Source organism: Mytilus edulis, chromosome 10, assembly GCF_963676685.1.
Source record: "Mytilus edulis chromosome 10, xbMytEdul2.2, whole genome shotgun sequence".
NCBI classification, from domain to species: domain Eukaryota; kingdom Metazoa; phylum Mollusca; class Bivalvia; order Mytilida; family Mytilidae; genus Mytilus; species Mytilus edulis.
This window is the reverse complement of record NC_092353.1, coordinates 54,474,493-54,494,556: the sequence shown is the minus strand read 5'-3', so window position 1 is coordinate 54,494,556 and position 20,064 is coordinate 54,474,493.

Below are 20,064 nucleotides of genomic sequence, written 5' to 3'. Positions count from 1 at the left end.
GGCAACTGTCTAATGAAAGGACAAATCAAGATCCCATCTTCGCCGTAGTGATGAACGAACTTGTGTGTTGAGACGAAGAGGAGAACGCTATGCAGAATCATGTATCCAAAGAGACATCGTTGGGGTGGTGGTAGTGTCATGGTAAATGGAGGATTATCCTTCAACAATAAAACTCCACTCATCACTATCAATGGCAATTTAAACGTCCAACGCTACATTACTGAAGATTTACGGCCGACCGTTAAACCGTTTATGGCTAGGCATTAAGATGTTGATCTTTTTTTAACAAGATAACACTCGTCCACACTCCACACGACTCACAACTGCGTTCATTACTAACAACCATATTCAGACATTACCATGGCCAACCTTTTCGCCGGATGTGAGTCCAATTGAACACTTATTGGATCAAATTGGACAAGCAGTAAAACGACGACAGCCACCACCAGTTATGCTGCGCCAACTTGAAATTGTTTTGCAGGATGAATGGACAAACATTCGACAACACCGTATCCGACGTCTGGTCAGGTCAATGCCACGTCGTTGTAGAGATTGCATTGTAGCAAGCGTTGGACACATTCGTTATTGAGAAATTAGGTGAATGGTAGCGTTGTGTTGCATGAATGCATTGCAATCGAATCGTGATAATTATACATTTTTGTTTGTCTTTTATCTTTTGATAAACCAATAAACTGTCAATAAGAATTACTGTAAAGAAAATTTATTTTGTATAAAAATGTTATTTAGAAAAAAAAACAAAGTCTTGCGTTTTCATTGGCACTCATTATATTTATTGTTTTCTACATATATCAACATACAATATGTAAACAAAAACACTCAACAGTAAAAGGCAGGTCTTTTAAAGCGAAATGTCTAAGCTTATAAAGATTAATTTTTATCTTGCCTACCTGCAAACAAGTCTTTTTCGGAACGGTGACAATCTTAACGTATAAACAACAGGGTCCATCAAAGGATTAATAAATAAAAACAAGTCTACAATCCCGACATCATTTTGCAGTTTAAAATCATATGGTTTATAAACCTGCGCCAATCCAAATACAGCCTTTGGTAACACCGACAAAAGCATGATGAACACAAGCATACCCAGTGTTACAGAGTTTTTCCAAATTCGTTTTGATATAGATCGTCCTTTTCCAATAGGATACTGTCTTTGTGAGTTACGAAAAGCACTTGTATTTCTACAGTGTCTTGTAGGGATGTTCTGAACAGGTTGTCTTGTGAGCGATGATTTCCGTCTATTCCGTATAGAAGAACTATTTTGTATTTGTTGCAATCGAATTTCTGAAGGATGGGGATGTACTCGTTTCCATGATAAATAAACGCGCAAAACAATAGTCATATATATTATTACTATGGTTGATATGATCGCTAACATCGTTAAATGAACAATAAATAAAACTGTTGGTCTCTCCTTTAGAAGAATATATTGAATTGAACATGACGGAGAAAAGAAATCTCCAAAAACAATAAACATTGGAAAAACAAGTATTGCACAAATTAAATACATTACTAAAGTTGCAGGAACAACGGGAATTCTATGAAAAAGAACATGTGCTGCTGTGAATGTAGCACCTAGTCGTTCCAAACAAATCCATAACGTCTGTAGTAAAGAAAATAAAACGGTTGTTGTGACTAATGGTGTTAAAAGAAAACAAGATGGCGCTAGTCCATTTCCGGTTAATATATGATAAATTGTGCGGATGCTTAAAAGAATTAAAATTAACCCTATTAAGGAATCACTAACACTCAAACACATTGTTAATTTGTAAAACCTGTTTTCTTTCAGTTTCCTTTCTTTTGAGAGAACTGCAAGGCAGGAGACATTTAAAATGAAAATTGAAAGACCTGTCATCAAAATTATAATCACAGTTGGCGACATAGTTGGTTCCTGCACTTGAGCTTCTTTTTCATTAGCACTCTGTAAGCTTGATATGTTTGACATTACTTTATATTAAAATTTTAACACTAGGTTATACCTCCACAACTCCAAATCAAATGTATGATTTCAGAATAAATATGAAACTTGATATACCTCAACAAAATGTCCGCTGAATGGTACTAGCAGTGTTTAATAACATTCCAATGCCTTTGAAATAAACTTTCAAGAAGATATGTAATAACGTGGAAATTTCACTCGTGTGAAAGCTAAAGAATCATCACAAACACAACCAAAAAATTAAATTCAAGAGTTTTGTTTTATCTATTTAAGAACCTTGCATGGTTTACAATTATGCAAATTATTATATGTTGACTTTTACTCTAAAGAGATAGGATATTGTCTGTGGTATGCATTATTAAGCAATATTATTGTCAATTAAAATGTAAGTACTGATTAATGATATCTGATTATGTATTCTCTTTCTTCATTGGATGATCTGTGAGATATAAATTTTATCCTACGTATTTATCACTATCTCATACCAATTTCAGTCACGCTTTTAATAAAAGGTGAGGTCATTATCTCTTAAACTGTTCCAGTTCTTATACATGTTTGGCTTTGAAATATTTGGCTTTAAGCGTGCCTGATGTAAGATTTAAAGAAATCGTTTTCATTTTATATGAGATAACACTCACCGAGCGAACTATGGCTCACTGATGAAGTTATTCAACAGGTCAGAATACTCAGATTCCTGATTGGAGTCTTTCTGATAATTTCTTTGAAATTTCTTTGAAATTAACACAGGAAAACATGTTTGGATTCATGATAGACCACACGAAGTCATTTCTTTTTCATGTGACCATTTTTCATTTATCGGCGATGGGGAGATAACTCGAGCAAATATAGACGCACGTTTTTCCCTCTCAAATTCCCATGAGGTGTGCAATTGTTAGGTTTTGTTAAACATTTTCTGATTCGAGCGTCATTGACGAGTCTTTTGTAGACGACACGCGTGTCTGGCGTAAATAAAAAAAGTAATTCTTGTATCTATGATAAGTTTTTTTACATACTCTTCGCCTTAAATTAAATGTGTAAAAAGCAACTTTTCCATTAAGGTCTTAAAGAGATATTCCACATTGTTTTTGAGAGCTCTTTACCATTAACATGATCAAATGTTACAAAAAGTGTTACAAAAATAAAATTGAGCTAGTCACTTATAGAAGTTCAGTGTATGTAAAGTGCGGATCCTAAAATATCATTTTTACTGTATATGCTATAAACATGATAAATGTCTAATGTAGAATGATAAATAAACAGACGACCTTTTTTTTACTTTCGAAGAAAATGAAGAAAATTAGTTAAAATGTATATGTTCAGAAATACATAATACTAATAAAACAAAGTAAGAGATGCGAGCGGGGTTTTATCGCGCCTAAAGCCATCCAGCTTTGAAATATATACCAAAATAGGTGAATATTTATGACATTTCACGAACAGATCGTGCAGGTGTTTTATAACTAACAGGTAAGATGTTGTTGCAGTACAAAATATTCATTTTAATACAATTAATAAAGTTGTATAACGTAGAATATGTTTTGTCATTCAGTTTCTTCATATTTAACTAAATTCCACTATGATGATTTCGTAATGCTAGTCATGTTTACTGTCGAATAATGATACTACTCTTTCATTTTTACTGTGGAGCGAATCATTAGTACTGTATATGCGGTGCATTTTCACTGTATAATTAAGGTCTTTCCTTTTACAAAAGGGAAAGACCTTACTGTATTTCTTCTGTTTATTATTATTATTCTTCCGCCAAACTTTGACGAAGTTAGCAGCCTAAACCGTAAGACGTGTCGCTTTCATGTTCACACTTTGTATCGGTGTCATGAATACCTATCTGGAACTCACCCTGTTAGTCGAAATATTTTGTCGGTTCGGAGTAATCCCTCCGAAACCAAAAAACCTTGTTATCGTTCCAACACCGTAACCATAATAGGTAGAAAAAAAACAAAGGGTGAAATTTGTTCAGGACCAGACCCCAGTTCTTCGTTACATTTGGATCGAAAAGATTCAACGACTCATTGGTAGGGTTATGCCCCTATGAAAATTAACCGGTGTCGGTGGACCACCAAAACTCAGAAACCGTAAGTCATAGAGACCTAGGATCTTCACCATTCATCATCAATTCATGTGACTTTGAAAAATACCTCAAGGTCAAATTTGTATGTTGTCCTTGACCTTTGACCTAACACCTTGTTATGGGATAATCTCAGCAACCATTATACTTACAGAAGTTTTAAATAGTGGAAAATGTTTGGGTCATTACCGCGCAACTTTGTTACATTTTGACCGGAGAGATTTGACCTTTTTTTAAGGGGCATAAAGCCTGTTTTAGGTTTCTGAAAAGACTAAATCAGCTTTTTCTATATAACCAAAGGTCCTAGACCCATGGGGTCTTCAGCAATGACATTGGGGACTAATGACCTTGACAAAGGTCAAAAGGTCAAAGGTCAAGGTCATGTCCCATATAGCGAATTTAGTGTTTTTAACCTTATTTAAAGGATTTTCAGTGTGTTTTAAAAGCTTTTCAATACATTCTACGTCTTTTTGAACATTTATTTTACATTACAAAAGGAAAGACCTCTCAATTGTTCAAGAACAATTGACAGTTTAATTTTTTTTTTTTTTTTTTTATCTATTACAACTCATTTCTTTAAGCATGTAGAGCAATACTTTAGTTGACTTGCTTGTTTTTCTTTTATTGGATAATCGTTATGATAACACCCAATTTAATTCAAATATTAAAAATACAGGTTAAACTATCATATGCCTAATCATATTGTTTAAAAATGTCAATCTTATTTACAAAGTTTGTATAAACAATTAAACAAACAAAGCAAGCAAGCCAACCAAAGTTTTGCTTTGCATGCATTATGAAATTAGCTGTAAGGCCTTAATTTAGCCGACTTGCTCAAACAATAGATAAAGTAAGAGAAAGATTTGATAAAATTTAACTTACGGAGGAAAGTTTGGTTTTAAAACACTCTAATAAATTCAATAGAAATAACATTTATTTCAAATGTATTCCATTTAGTTTCTTATAAAGCGTATAGGGATCTTTATCCTTTTTTTTTTATCCATTTCCATGACACTTAAAGGTTTTACACTGGAGCCATTTATAACTTGCTGTTCGGTGTGAGCCAAGACTCCATGTTGAAGACCGTATGTTTACGTATAATGGTCTACTTTTATAAATTGTGACTCGGATGGAGAGTTGTCTCATTGTCACATACAACATCTATATATGGCTCAAAAACGAAACGAGACGGGATAAAAAGGTATAAAAAAATCCACACTACTTTTTTAATATATGTATAATGGGCTTAATATGATTCAGAATAGAGTAAAATAGTGGGTCGCATTTGGGTATAAGCGTGACGCCGGATTGCCGATTTTTTGCAAGCGTGACAGGTGAATGTCAAATGATTGTGTCGTGAAAAACGAGAAATGAAGTCTAGCGGGACACAGGAATCTGACAAAACAATAAGCGGAATACGGGAATCTGCCAAAACAGTAAGCGGGATCCGGGATCAGAACCCCCCCCCCAAATGAGACCCCCAGAATAAGATATTTGTGTATATCAATCCTATTGTTACAGTCATGCATTCAATAACAAATGTATCCGATGCATGCATTTTTTTAAATATTTTTGGTCCCTTTTTCAATTTTGAGGGGTCCAAATTTAAAGACAAAAGTCCTTTAATATAGATATTTGGGATTCGTTGACATGCTGAATCTAACCGTGTATCTAGTTTGGGGATTTTTTGTCTAGTTGCTGAAACAGCCCACATAGAGTTCCAAAGGGTCTAAAATCAACAAAAATTAATTGTAGCAATCATTTCGTGTACAATAACCCAAATGTGTATGGTTTTACCTCTGCGGTAGTATCCATTCGCGGATCTAGAATTTTTCATTTTGAGAATCGCTTTTGTTACAAGTTTGAAAAGCTATATATTTGATGAAGAATGAATGAGGAGTTGGTATTTCAATTTGAAAATACATGTATCATAAATCCTAAAGTCATCAACTAAGTTTTTTCGTTTGTTGCAAGTGCATTTATCACATAATTCTACAATAAAAATTCCTCGCAGCTTTGAAAATTCTACATTAATAATGACTGCACTAACAGTGATAATTCATCGCATCTATAGCTAAAATGGATCGCTTTCAATAATGGATATGCTATATTATGATGCTTTTATAACACTTATTTGAACTTTAATGCTATGTTTGTATATTATAAAGACATATCACAATGAAAATATGTTAAAACTTATCTTCAAATCACTTAACTTGATATTTTCAAAACATAAACAAATACAGTTTTCCCATGATCCTTTATTCTACAATAGACATACCCGCATATAACAGTAAAAATGAACTTTGTTTGATAACAAAAATAAATATTTTAATGATTATTCTACAATTCTTTAATATAGTTTCAGGGATTACCAATAATCTAAAGATCCTTTGTTTGATAAAAAATAAATATAGACAAATTATTACAATTTTATTTGTTATTCCTTGAAAGATTTTAGTGAACAGTTTTTATTCCTGATCTTCTACTACATGTACTAAGTTAATCTTAAGTGAACAGTTTTTCAAGTGATATTTAATTCAATTGTTAAACCTCATTATTTCTCAAACAATCAAGTATGGCACAGGCACAGATGTTGCTTGGGTTAGAGCAAACGTATGCTCAAAAGTTACTGCAAATTGCTGAGGAAAAAACAAAATGCAAGATATGGACAAGGAATAAATACAATGATATTGTTAATTTGATGACTAAAGAACCAAGTAAAGAAGACAAAACTCCTGCTTATTACTATCTGCTGACAAAGTAAGTTTTTTTTTAATTGTTCAAATAGTTAAAAGGGTCATTTCAACTTTGATTTTTTTATACAGATCACTCTCTTTACATAATTACAAAAAACAAATACATGTAATAACAAATATCTGAACAAATACATTTTTTTTGTGAATAGCAATACTGGTATAACTAGATTGACAGAATCAAAAGTACATGTACCATTTCTACGATTTGCGTCTCCTGGGTAAACGGGTAAACTATTTGTGTGTGTGGGGAGGGGGAGTGAAGATTTTTTTTAGCTTTCTGCAGATAAATACAGTTCTTTTGCCTAGGTTCAAGTTTCTACAAATAAAAAATATGTGCCCTTCAAATGTACCCCCTCATAAAAGGGATACCAAATGCGTGGTTGGTTCGGGTTGTTGTTGTTTTTTTTTTTTGGGGGGGGGATTTTGATTGAAAAACAAATAACACAAATGGCAGGTACAGTAAAGCTTGTTCTCCTGTAGTTATCTTGAATCGTTTTATTTAAATTGTTGATAATACTAAAGGATTCAAATTATATTTCGACTATTTTAGGTATGAAATCCTTCAATGTGGAGACATACAGAAAATTATCAGAAAACGCAGTTCCTCTGATGATGATATTAAATACTACGCTTGTCTGGAGGATATGTATAACATTGTTTACAAAATTCACATTGCAACAGAGCATGGCGGGAATGATAAAATGATCAAGGAAGCAAATAGAAAATATGCCAATGTTTCAACAGAGGCTGTGGAACTTTTTAAGGAGTTGTGTGAAGAATGTCAATTAAAGAAGCGTAAAATTGCAAGTAAGGGACTTGTTGTTAAACCTATAGTTAGCAAAGAATTCAATTCACGTGGACAAATGGATTTAGTTGATATGCAATCATTAAGTTTTGACGATTTTAAGTACATTATGGTTTACCAAGATAATATGACTAAATTTGTGGCTCTTCGGCCTCTGAAATCAAAATGGGCAGCAGAGGTTGCAATGCAGATTCTTGATATATTTATTCTTTTTGGTGCCCCCAACATTTTACAAAGTGACAATGGTGCTGAATTTACTGCGAGTATTATTTCTCAATTAAAAGATTAATGGCCAGAGTGTAAAATCGTTCACGGAAAGCCAAGACACCCTCAAAGTCAAGGAAGTGTCGAACGTGCAAATGCTGATATTAAAGATATGACAATTACATGGATGTGGGATAATGGTGTTAAAGATTGGCCTGTTGGAATTAAATTTGTCCAATTTCAAAAAAATCAAAGCTACCACTCTGGCATTAAACGCACACCGTATAAAGCAATGTTTGGAGTAGAGGCAAAGGTTGGCCTAACAACATCCTCCTTGCGAGATGAAATAATTTCGCTCTTAAATACAGAGGATGATCTGAAAGATATTACCAATACAGGATTTCGTGATAACGAAGAAGGCATGGAAATCAATAATATAAATATTCCAATTGATAGTGATGTTTGTCAAAAGCTAGCGTCAAATGCACATTCATGTTCAAATTGTACATCAACAGTGCATGCTATTTGTGGTAAAGCAAATGGTGAAGAAGGTTATGTGACATCTGTTTTGTGCTTTTTGTGTACAAATGAACAAGAAATACAAACCTAGAGAACTAATGCAACTATGTGTACAGAAAAACAGGCAGAACGAATGATCAACATATCGAACAAAGTTTTAGAGGAGGCTGACATTGGTTGTAATGTTTTGATACCAATCCCGCATGTTGACAGAGGAAAGGGAAAAAAAACATTATGGCCATCGTTCATCAAAAGACTGAAAAAGGATATCGCTTGGCCACAAAACATGGTATCCTGCTCGGATCATATTCAAGAACCCAGTTCGAGGTTGCTGATTCCATTTTTTGGTACCTTTCAGATGTGTGTACCGAAAATTTTATTTCCTTAAGACGTGCTGTAAAATCCGATTCAATATGTGAAGGACAGGGATTTTTAAAATGTGGATGTTTCGGTAAAAACAGATGTGAAACCAACAGATGTGCATGTAGAAAAGCAGGACAAGAGTGCAATAGTCGGTGCCATCCAAATTTAGTTTGTAAAAATAAATGATTGTTTTTAAATATTGTGCCTGACATTTTAAAATATTGTTTTTTTGTCAACAAAGGCTTGCTCTGTTTGATGGGATGAAAGAATGACAAACAAACAAATATTTAAGAATTGAAAACTGTCATTTATTATTAAAATGACGAAGAAGCAACACAATGAAAAACATGTATAATGAAATCAATAAATCTTATTTATAAACAACATATTATATGGTTATAATGACAAAACCTTATTGACCCATCCCATCAAAGATGGGGTTACATTCGCCCATCAGAGATGGTGTTACATTCGAATATAAACACTGACATATTGTTAAACCAAATAAAACATGAATACACAATATTCATTATTAAACAAAATTAAAATATTTCAATTTAAATTGGTTCAAACATAATGACAAAATCCGAATTAGCTATCCAGGGAGGGATGGTGGGTATAATTTTTAGTTCCAAAATTTTCCTGTCACTTCTAACTGCAACTGAAGCGCCTTCTGAGATCATATAACATGATCAGGGGAAGGAATAACTTGGTGTTTGCGTTTCTACCAAATAAGAACAAAGAGTTATGCCGCTTTCCATTGTACCGCCTAGTTTGCCAAAAAATCATTTTTAATAAAAATTAGCATTTTTGTCAACACAGGCTTGCTCTGTTTGATGGGATGAAAGAATGACAAACAAACAAATATTTAAGAATTGAAAACTGTCATTTATTATTAAAATGACGAAGAAGCAACACAATGAAAAACATGTATAATGAAATCAATAAATCTTATTTATAAACAACATATTATATGGTTATAATGACAAAACCTTATTGACCCATCCCATCAAAGATGGGGTTACATTCGCCACAATATTGTTACCCAAAGCCTTCCTTGTAACAATATCCCCCATCCAAGCCAGTGATAAAAAATTCTAAAAATAAAATCCTTACTACCAAAAATAGGAAAAACAAAAAATATCAAAAAAGAGAAACTAATTCTTCATTTCAGTTATTATGCATAATCCCTGACATTTTTTCTAGTGATTATACATAATCCCTGAAATTTTCAGTGATTATATATAATCCCTAAACTAACCAGTGATTCTACATAATCCCTGAAAATTTCAGGGATTCTACATAATCACTGATTATACAAATTCACTGTAACATATATATCGTATTAAATCACTAGAACACTAGTACTGAACAAGGAGATAGAATTGTCAAAGCAAATTTGCTGGTTTCTGAATCTTTTTAATATTTATTTCATTGGTATCATATCGTTTAATGTTGTTTTATCTAAAGATACATTGTTTTAACTAATACTGTATAACGAATTTGTTTAACTGACTTGCTAAATATGGAGTTTAAACGTCATTTGGTGGGGTTCGTGTTGCTTAGTCTTTAGTTTTCTATGTTGTGTCTTGTTTACATTTACAATTTTTTGTCTGTTTGTCTTTTTATTTTTTAGCCATGGCGTTGTCTGTTTCTTTTCAATATATGAGTTTGACAGTCCCTCTTGTATCTTTCGCCCCTATTGAAAAAAAAAATATTTTTCTGTTTTGTTAAGTGTGAATTATTGAAGCAATATTTGGTATCTGGTTGACTTCGCTGTGATCAAATCTTCAATATTACAAATTTGCGCTGGTTGTGTATACAATAAAAATGCCAACAATAACATTGATATCAAAGCACTTTGATACCACAATGTTAACACAACATTAAACAGAACTTGTAAACATGCGTTTTTGTCTGAAAAAAAAACCACCCTCGCGAAATGTTGACAGTAACTCTTATGCTTACCACGGTACTACTAAATGAGGGGCGAAAGATACCAGAGGCCAACAATAACATTCATATCAAGGAACTTTGAAACCACAATGTTAACACAACATTAACCTGAACTTTTTATTATCAATAGTGAGAAAAGTCACCGTTTGTAGCATATGTTTCTGTCTGGAAAAATATGAAATTGTAACAGTAACTCTAATACTAACTACGGTACTACTAAACGATTGACAAAAGATACCAGATGGGCAGTCAAACTAATACATCGAACATAAACTGCAACGCCATGGCTAAAAAATAAAAAAACAAACAGACAAATAATGGCACACAAGACACAGTATAGAAAACTTAAGACCGAGCAACACAAACCAGACCCAAAAATGGGGATGATCTGCGATGTGTTAAAATAAAAGTCTCTAATTGACCCTGTGTTTAAAATCCAATACGCCCACTTACCATGTTTTAAATATACACGGTTTCCTCGTGTTCATTTTCTATCAATGATATTCGTAGAAGCTTGTAGGAGATTAATGGTAATATAAAGTGTCAAGGGTGTTGTCCATTATCGTGAGCGAATGTGATAAAGGTTTAGAATAATAGCACCGCTATCTCGGATATCTTCAAAAGCTAGGTGATTGATATAGTTTAATTATGTATTTATTATTAATCAGTTCTTATTATTATTGATTTTACTAAGATTATAAAGCTGTACCCCATAAAAATCACTGGATGATTTCGAATATTTTAATTAATAAGCTAGTAATCTAGGCTCAGATATGTAATATTCTTTAATTAATGTGGTACCTAACACTACAGGGAGATAACTCTGTTAAATCAGCTAAACGTTTTAATTACGTTGCGTTGTGAAGGCAATATTAATGATCCAAATAAGTGTTTGTCAAACTGCTATATAACCAGTTTAATTTTTCTGATAAAGTGGTTGGTTCAAATGTATTGAAATTTTTATATTTTTGTAAAAGGGTCAAAGTAAATACTTTTCAAAATTTTATGAAAATTAAACGAGCCAAATTAATTTCAGTGAAGGTGTTGAGTACAACCTTTATAAATTAGTCATAACATTAATATTTAAATTGTTGTTTTGATTCATACTATACATCTGATGTTATGGCCAATATTAATATTTTTTAATAAACAATATGAGCCTCCAAATAAAATAATATATTATATCAACAATTTTTTGTAGGCTATGTAGAGCGTCTTCTTGACATTACAATTAGATCAGTGATTTGCAAAAATAAGTCATGACATTTCGTTGATCTGATTTCTTTATCTTTGTCGAAAAGTACAAGCATAACTGAACAAATACAGCAAGGAAATAATAGCGGCACGTATTGTGAGCAACAACCTACTTCTCCAGCAGTGATTGAAATGTTTTATTGCGGGTCTCACAATTTAATATTTGAACATATGTTGCCCCATAGTACTGACAAAAGATATGAAACCAGAGAATAATAATTCCACAAAATATTAATGTGTTTGTGTAGAAGTAATTCTGTTAAAGTTTTAATATTATCAATACTAAGCCTCTGCAAGATTTACAATACAATAACCGGAGTTGATAAATGCCATTTAAATTGTTAATTAACACTAGTTGCCGAAACTGTTTTGTTTTTTACTACAAACGTATCGGATTTGTTTGACTCGGTTAATTGCTATATGTCCAGCTGCAACAAATCTCTGTTATTAAATAGTCCTTGTTCCTGCAACTGTGGTGCTTCATTTGTCTAACCCATGTTTATTTTTGTTTTCAGGGATTGATATATTCTTTAGTTTAATTGTTGCATTTATTGTTTATTTAACAACGTTAGTGATATTTCAATCATAATATTAATGTTTATTAATACTATATCCGTTCTAATCTGTATATGTATGATCTTATAAAAAAAATATCCTGATTTATAATTTGATGAATTCTGCTTAAGCTGATGACACAAACAAATATTCTAAATTCAGGTTTTTTTAATACCGTATAGTGTTTAATTTTGCAAAAATATTTTTCCTCAGAAAAACAACCCATCACCTCCCCCCATCCTTTCCAATTAAAGTAAACAGATTGCTCCCCAATCGATGGTTCATAATTAGACAACACCTTATATAGCCCGACACTTTACAATTTTCGTATGAACATTTGGTCGAAATCTGATTCGTAAAACCAAAGCTAACAAGCATTCGGCAATCCTCGGTAGAATCCGCTACTCTCCTTCTAGATGAGGGTACGGAATCGGCCGAGTTGAGACGAATGGGCTAAAAAGGTGAACTACGATGAATAATTCATGTAATGCCTCGAGTTATATTTAGGAAGTAGTCAGTAAAAAACGTGGGAAACGAAACAATGTTTTACAATGATGTTTATATCACATCATATAAAAATATTTTCTCGAAGCGTTGGACAACCTTTCTAATTAAAAGAAAATATTTCAATGTTCATGACACCTGCATGTATATTTGTCGATCACAAGTATGTCATTATATTGCCAATAGTAAATGCATGTAAGAATATGAAATGAAAAAGAACTTCTAATTCTAAATAATATGTTTGAGTAGTCTTTTATAAGTATCGTATAGAAATTAGCTAGGCTATACTAGGTAAAAAGAAAAATGCGATTATTTTTTTTTATTTTTTATTGATCTTTTTGGTGTTCAAGCTACAGTGCATACATACATACATACATTTTTACAATATATAAGTGATTGACATATGGCATAGTCATACTATTGATATTTTACGAATAAGACATAGTAAAAACAAATACAAGTAAATGATGTGAATAATCGGTATATGATACAAGTAAAAGATACTTTGGAATACATTAAATATACATGATCATATCGAGAATAAAATTTAATTAATAACTTCCATAAATTCCCCCCATCTGTCGACAAATGACTCGTGCTTGTCTTTAGAAAGATATAAATATTCTAATATCTCCAGACGTCTTTTCAAAAATTTGAGAAAAGCTTGCACAGATATAAACAATCTGTCTAATTGTGTGTACTTTACATAATGAATGTAATATTTTGCCTGTAAAATACAATAGTTTAACACTAAGTTATCAGAATTCAATATACCAAAAATGACACTGTCTTTATTTAAAAAAAATTTTACTCCAAAAACTAAATGCCACCAATTAGAAAATTCTCTCCAAAATCGTTTTATTTCTATACATTCAAAAAATTTATGCTCTATAGTTTCTATTTCTTTACAACTGGCACACTCATTAGTTAAAGAAAGTTTATATTTTTCAAGGAGATAATTATGTGAGACTATTCTGTGTAACACTTTATATTGAAAAGCTTGTAGTTTGCTTTCAATAGTACATTTAAAAGCTAGTGAATAAATATTGTTCCACTTTTCATCACTAATTTCTATATTAAAACTTTCTTCCCACCTTTGTTGTGAAATAGGAGAAACACTTACCCGATCGATAAAAAGTGAATATACATCTTTAGTATATAATTTGCTAATAGGCATTTTTTTATTCTCATGCTCAAAAACGAATCCAAAAGAGTTGCTCTTAGGTGACATGTGTTGTTGTAATAACAAATCTTTCCAGTCACGTGGTATAGCAAGTTTAATAGAAAGAATGTCTACAAAAGTAACATTCAAATTATATTTTTTGTTAATAGCGTCATGAGACAAAAATTCGCCTTTATCATCTACAATATCATTAATGAACCTTATGCCTTTCGTGTACTAAGATCTGTAAAAAATACTCGTTCTGTTAACCTTGATAAACGGATTGAACCAAATAAATTCTTTTCTAACATGAAATGCATTTAACGGGATGAAAATACCCTTGAAACGTTTCCAAGCAGATAGCACTTCTATATCAAAAAGAGGTGCTTTTAAATTTAAAAACTCAAATTCACATCTGCTCATAAATAAGTCCTCTAAATCAAAAAGGGAGAAGAATGCTTTAGAAACATGTTTCCAAATGCGATTATTGTATACATTATAAAAGCTCAGGTCTAATATGAAAAGTTTTAAAGACGATAATCTGTCATGAACAGACCTGTCCCAAAAATCTTGTCCATATCAACACCTGGGCATAGGTCCATTAACTGCACGTCTGCTTAAAATGTATCATTGTAACTTGGAAAGCATACACAAAGTTTGTACATATTTGACTTGCACCCATCTGTATGTTCTTGTAATTGAATAAAGTAACATTCTTTTTATGTGGACAACTTTTTTTTCATTTTCATAATTTCCAACTAAACCATATAAAAGTATACTTAAGTGGTGTTTTTTTTTGTGTGTTCTGTTAATGTTTATGTGTTTGTGCTGATGTGTGTTTGAAAAAGAGTGGGGAGTGTGTTATTCAGCCTACACATATTTGTCTTAAGGGAATCAAGTAGCGCAGATGAATCACAACAATTGTCTGCTTCGTTTGAATTCTGACATAATTTTATACGCAATTTTAAAACAATAAATCTTCGCTTTTACAAAGAGCAGAATCAATGCTGTTGTATGATATATAATGCGGACAACAACTTAAAATAGTGTATCCTTGGTAGTAGAAAGATAAAAGAGGGACGAAAGATACCAAAGGGACAGTCAAACTCATAAATCTAAAACAAACTGACAACGCCATGGCTAAAAATGAAAAGGACAAACAAACAAGAGCACACACGACACAACATAGAAAACTAAAGAATAAACAACACGAACCCCAAAGAGGGAAAAGAGGGAATGAAAACGTGGAATGTTTCAAAGATAGAACAATCCGACGAAAGAGAAGAAAACAGCCCAACCAAGGGCATCAATTCATATTAAACACAGAACAAAATTCTAGGTACAGAGAGAATACTATAAATAGATAACATACCTTAATTCGGCTAGCTTTAAAGGTAAACAACTCCAGAATTAAACTGATGCAAAGACACAACATGGTCTCTTAAAGGAATTTACTAACTTTTTATGAAAATAAATATGTACATAATTCTGAACTTTTCTTTATATTGGTATTTGATAATTATAAATCATCCCGAAACATATAAATGAAATAATATGTATTTAAGGATTTTATGTTATTTTGAATAGAAAGAAAAAATATTACAGTCATTTCTTATAATTTAATTCTAAATTCCATTTTAAAGAGTAGTTAACCATGATAAGACGTTGATGATGTCACGGTCACATGACAAAATTATGGCTATGAGATGATAAAAAAAAAATAACGTCAGCCAATCAAAAGACGCGTAACATCCAAAATTAAATCATACAGTAATGTCTTCAATCCAGGTTCAATCCACCATTTTCTACATAAGAAAATGCCTGTACCAAGTCAGAAATATGACAGTTGTTATCCATTCGTTTGATGTGTTTGGACTTTTGATTTTGCTTTTTGATTTAGGACTTCCCTTTTTGAATTTTCCTCGGAGTTCAGTATTTTTGTGTTTTTACTTTTCAATAACTAACAAAATTTCAAAATCTTTAAATTCATGAATTGTGTCAAAAATTAAATCAAATAACCATATGAAAAGATGAAATTATGAAACTGTTCAAGGGAGACAATACACATAATACACGCATTGTTCGATAGACTTGTTGGAATTGAAACAAAGTACAAAGGAATGTGACTCTCTCATACAAATGATACATACTTAAAAAAATTAGTTAACCCCATATTTCCTGCTCCAGCTTCTTTGAAAATATTACAATATAACAAACAGTTGGATATGTTCAGCTTTTGATTTTGCCATCTATATCAAGGGACTTTCCTTGTAATTTGGTATTATTATTATTTTAATTTTTGTTATTTTATTGGCGAGCGACTGACAAGGAATGATTACTCACCGTAACAAATATTTATTTGAATGTAAAATCTACTCAGAAAAGGCTCAAAATATACCTTTGATCAGAAGTCATAAATTGATTGGTGAAAAAACAAATCCGGGATAAAAACTTAGACTGAGGGAAACACATTCACTATAAATGGAAAATAACGGAACAACAGAAACACTGAAGCGCAACAAAAACAAACGCATACATACATAAAAGTCAGTACCTTGACCTATAATGGTTTACTTTTATAAATTGTTATTTGGATGGAGAGTTGTCTACTTGGCACTCATACCACATTTCCTATATCTATATAAACGAACTATTTGATAACAACTGCCATATTCCTGACATGGTACAGGACATTTTAAGAAACAATTTCTTGTATTTCATAACTCATGATTAACGTATCAACACATACATATAATATAATCGATAATCATTATTTGCTCTTAACAGTACAAGTCAAATTACACGACAGTATGCTTGCATTAACATTTTTTTCTAAATTAAATCTTGACCTTGATTCCTTTTTTTCCGTGTCAGTTTTTAAATTATAACTTCCCGTTAAGATCTGACTAAATACCATTCTCACAATGTCATCAAGTAGGATCCCTAGTTGATATTCATGAACAAATTATTTGTTTTCAAGGTCTGTATTGCAATGCCTGTAATTATAGGCTGAAACAATTAATGTGTATTCAAATCACTAAAAGTATTTATTAATTTCTATATATCAACGGACAATATGTAAACAATACTCTTTAATAAGTGTCAGGTCTTAAACAGTGACATACAAAGATTGATAGTAACAACTTATTATCGGGTTGACTTACTTAGAAGAAGTTTTCGGAACGGTGACAATCTTAACATATAAACAACAGGGTCCATCAAAGGATTAATAAATAAAAACAAGTCTACAATCCCGACATCATTTTGCAGTTTAAAATCATATGGTTTATAAACTTGCGTCAATCCAAATACAGCCTTTGGTAACACCGACAAAAGCATGATGAACACAAGCATACCAAGTGTTACAGAGGTTTTCCAAATTCGTTTTGATATAGATCGTCCATTTCCAATAGGATACTGTCTCTGTGAGTTCGATAAAGCACTTGTATTTCTACAGTGTCTTGTAGGGATGTTCTGGACAGGTTGTCTTGTGAGCGATGATTTCCGTCTATTCCGTATAGAAGAACTATTTTGTATTTGTTGCAATTGAATTTCTGACGGATGGGGATGTACTCGTTTCCATGATAAATAAACGCGCAAAATAATAGTCATATATATTATTACTATGATTGATATGATCGCTAACATCGTTAAATGAACAATGAATAAAACTGTTGATCTCTCCTTTAGAAGAATATATTGAATTGAACATGACGGAAAACAGAAATCTCCAAACACAATAAACATTGGAAAAACAAATATTGCACAAATTAAATACATTACTAAAGTTGCAGGAACAACGGGAATTCTATGAAAAAAAACATGTGCTGCTGTGAATGTAGCAGCTAGTCGTTCCAAACAAATCCATAACGTCTGTAGTAAAGAAAACAAAACGGTTGATGTGGCTAATGGTGTTAAAAGAAAACAAAATGGCGCTAGTCCATTTCCGGTTAATATTTGATAAATTGTGCGGATGCTTAAAAGAATTAAAATTAAACCTATTAAGGAATCACTAACACTCAAACACATTGTTAACTTGTAAAACCTTTTTTCTTTCAGTTTCCTTTCTTTTGACAGAACTACAAGGCAGGAGACATTTAAAATGAAAATTGAAAGCCCTGTTATCAAAATTATAATCAAAGCTGGCGACAGAGTTGGCTCATTCAGATAACTTTCTGTTTCATTTGCTCTCTGTAAGCTTGACGTGCTTGACATTTCTTAAAATCGAAATTATTAATCTTTCACTTTAAGTTATACCTCCATAACACCAATTAGAATGTTAGATTTCAGAATGAATATGACACTATATACCGCTCAACAAAATGGTCGACGAATGGCACAGATAGTGTATTTTTACATTACTATGCAAGATCATAAAATATCAGTAATAGCGAGGAAAGTACACTCGTTTGCATGCTAAAATAATCGCAAACACAACCTAAATATTAAATTCCAGTTTTTTAAGCTCGCATGGTTTACAATTTTGCGAATTATTATAAATTAGCTATTACTCTGAAGTTATAAACATTGTTAACGTAATACATAAAACAGCTTACCATTTCATTTGAAACTTGAGTACTGATAAATGATGACTGATTCTTTATTCTCTTTCTTCATTGGATGGTTTATTAGATATAGATTTTTCCTAATACGTATTGATCACTTTCGAATACAGATGCAAGCTACAAATTTAATTGAGCCACACACATGATAAAGCTCTTTATCTGGTTCAGTTCTGAATAAACTGAGTGGTGATGCTTTACATTTCTGCATCTTATTGATTTATACACCTTGGGTCTCAACAATATAGCTCTCTTCTCATTTTTTTCCCTGTGGGTATCAAGTACCATCAGTGTTCTCCCCAGGATGTTATAGCGCTGTGGTAAATAAAGGCAACAAAAATTCATAAATCGATTGATAAAAACAAATCCGGGTTACAAACATAAACTGAGAGAAACACATCAAATAGAAGCGGTGAACTACGACACAACAGAAACACAACATTAAAATGTACCACACACAGAAACGAACTATAATATAATAATGGCCATTTTCCTGACTTGGTACAGGACATTTTAACAAAAGGAAAAAGGTGGGTCGAACCTGGTTTTGTGGCATGCAAAACCTCCTGCTTTTATGGCAATGTTTAATATTACATGACAGGACTACCATACAAATAAATTGCAGAACATATAAGACAGAGAAAAAACACTAGTAATAGCTAACAAAAGGTACAGGTTTAAAATTAAATACGCCAGACTCGCGTTTCGTCCACACAAGACTAACCAATGACAAGTGACGCTCTGAAAAAAGTTCGAAAGCCAAAACAAGTACAAAGTTGAAGAGCATGAGGACTTAAAGTTCCAAAAAGTTGTGCCTAATACGGCTAGGGTTTTCTGCATGGGATAAGAACATCCTTACTATTTAGAATAATTTATAATTTTGAAAACAGTAAGTTTATATAAAATGACTATTAATACTTTGCAAACAGTAAGTTTTTACAAAAGAATAAATTTGGGCGAAAGATACAAGAGGGACGGTCAATGCGAAAAAAAGATTATTAACCTTTCCTTTTTGCCATGTTAGTAATATTTCATTTCATAGACAAAGACCTGCATATTTATATACACATGCATGATCAGAAATACAAATACGTAACATTTGTATTACCAAACTTAAAAAATAAATTACCTGTACCAAGTCAGGAATATGACAGCTGTTATCAATTCGTTTGATGTGTTTCAGCTTTTGATTTTGTTTTTTATGAGGGATTTTTCGTTTCAGTATTTTTGTAATTTTACTTTTTACATCTTTGACTCTAAAAATTTCTGCTAGTACACAAATGTAGCGTTCCTGAGAAGAATAAAATTCAGAAAATCGATTCTTTCGTATGCAATTTACCATAACTATTTTTATGTTTTTTTTTTCTCACTGGGATTG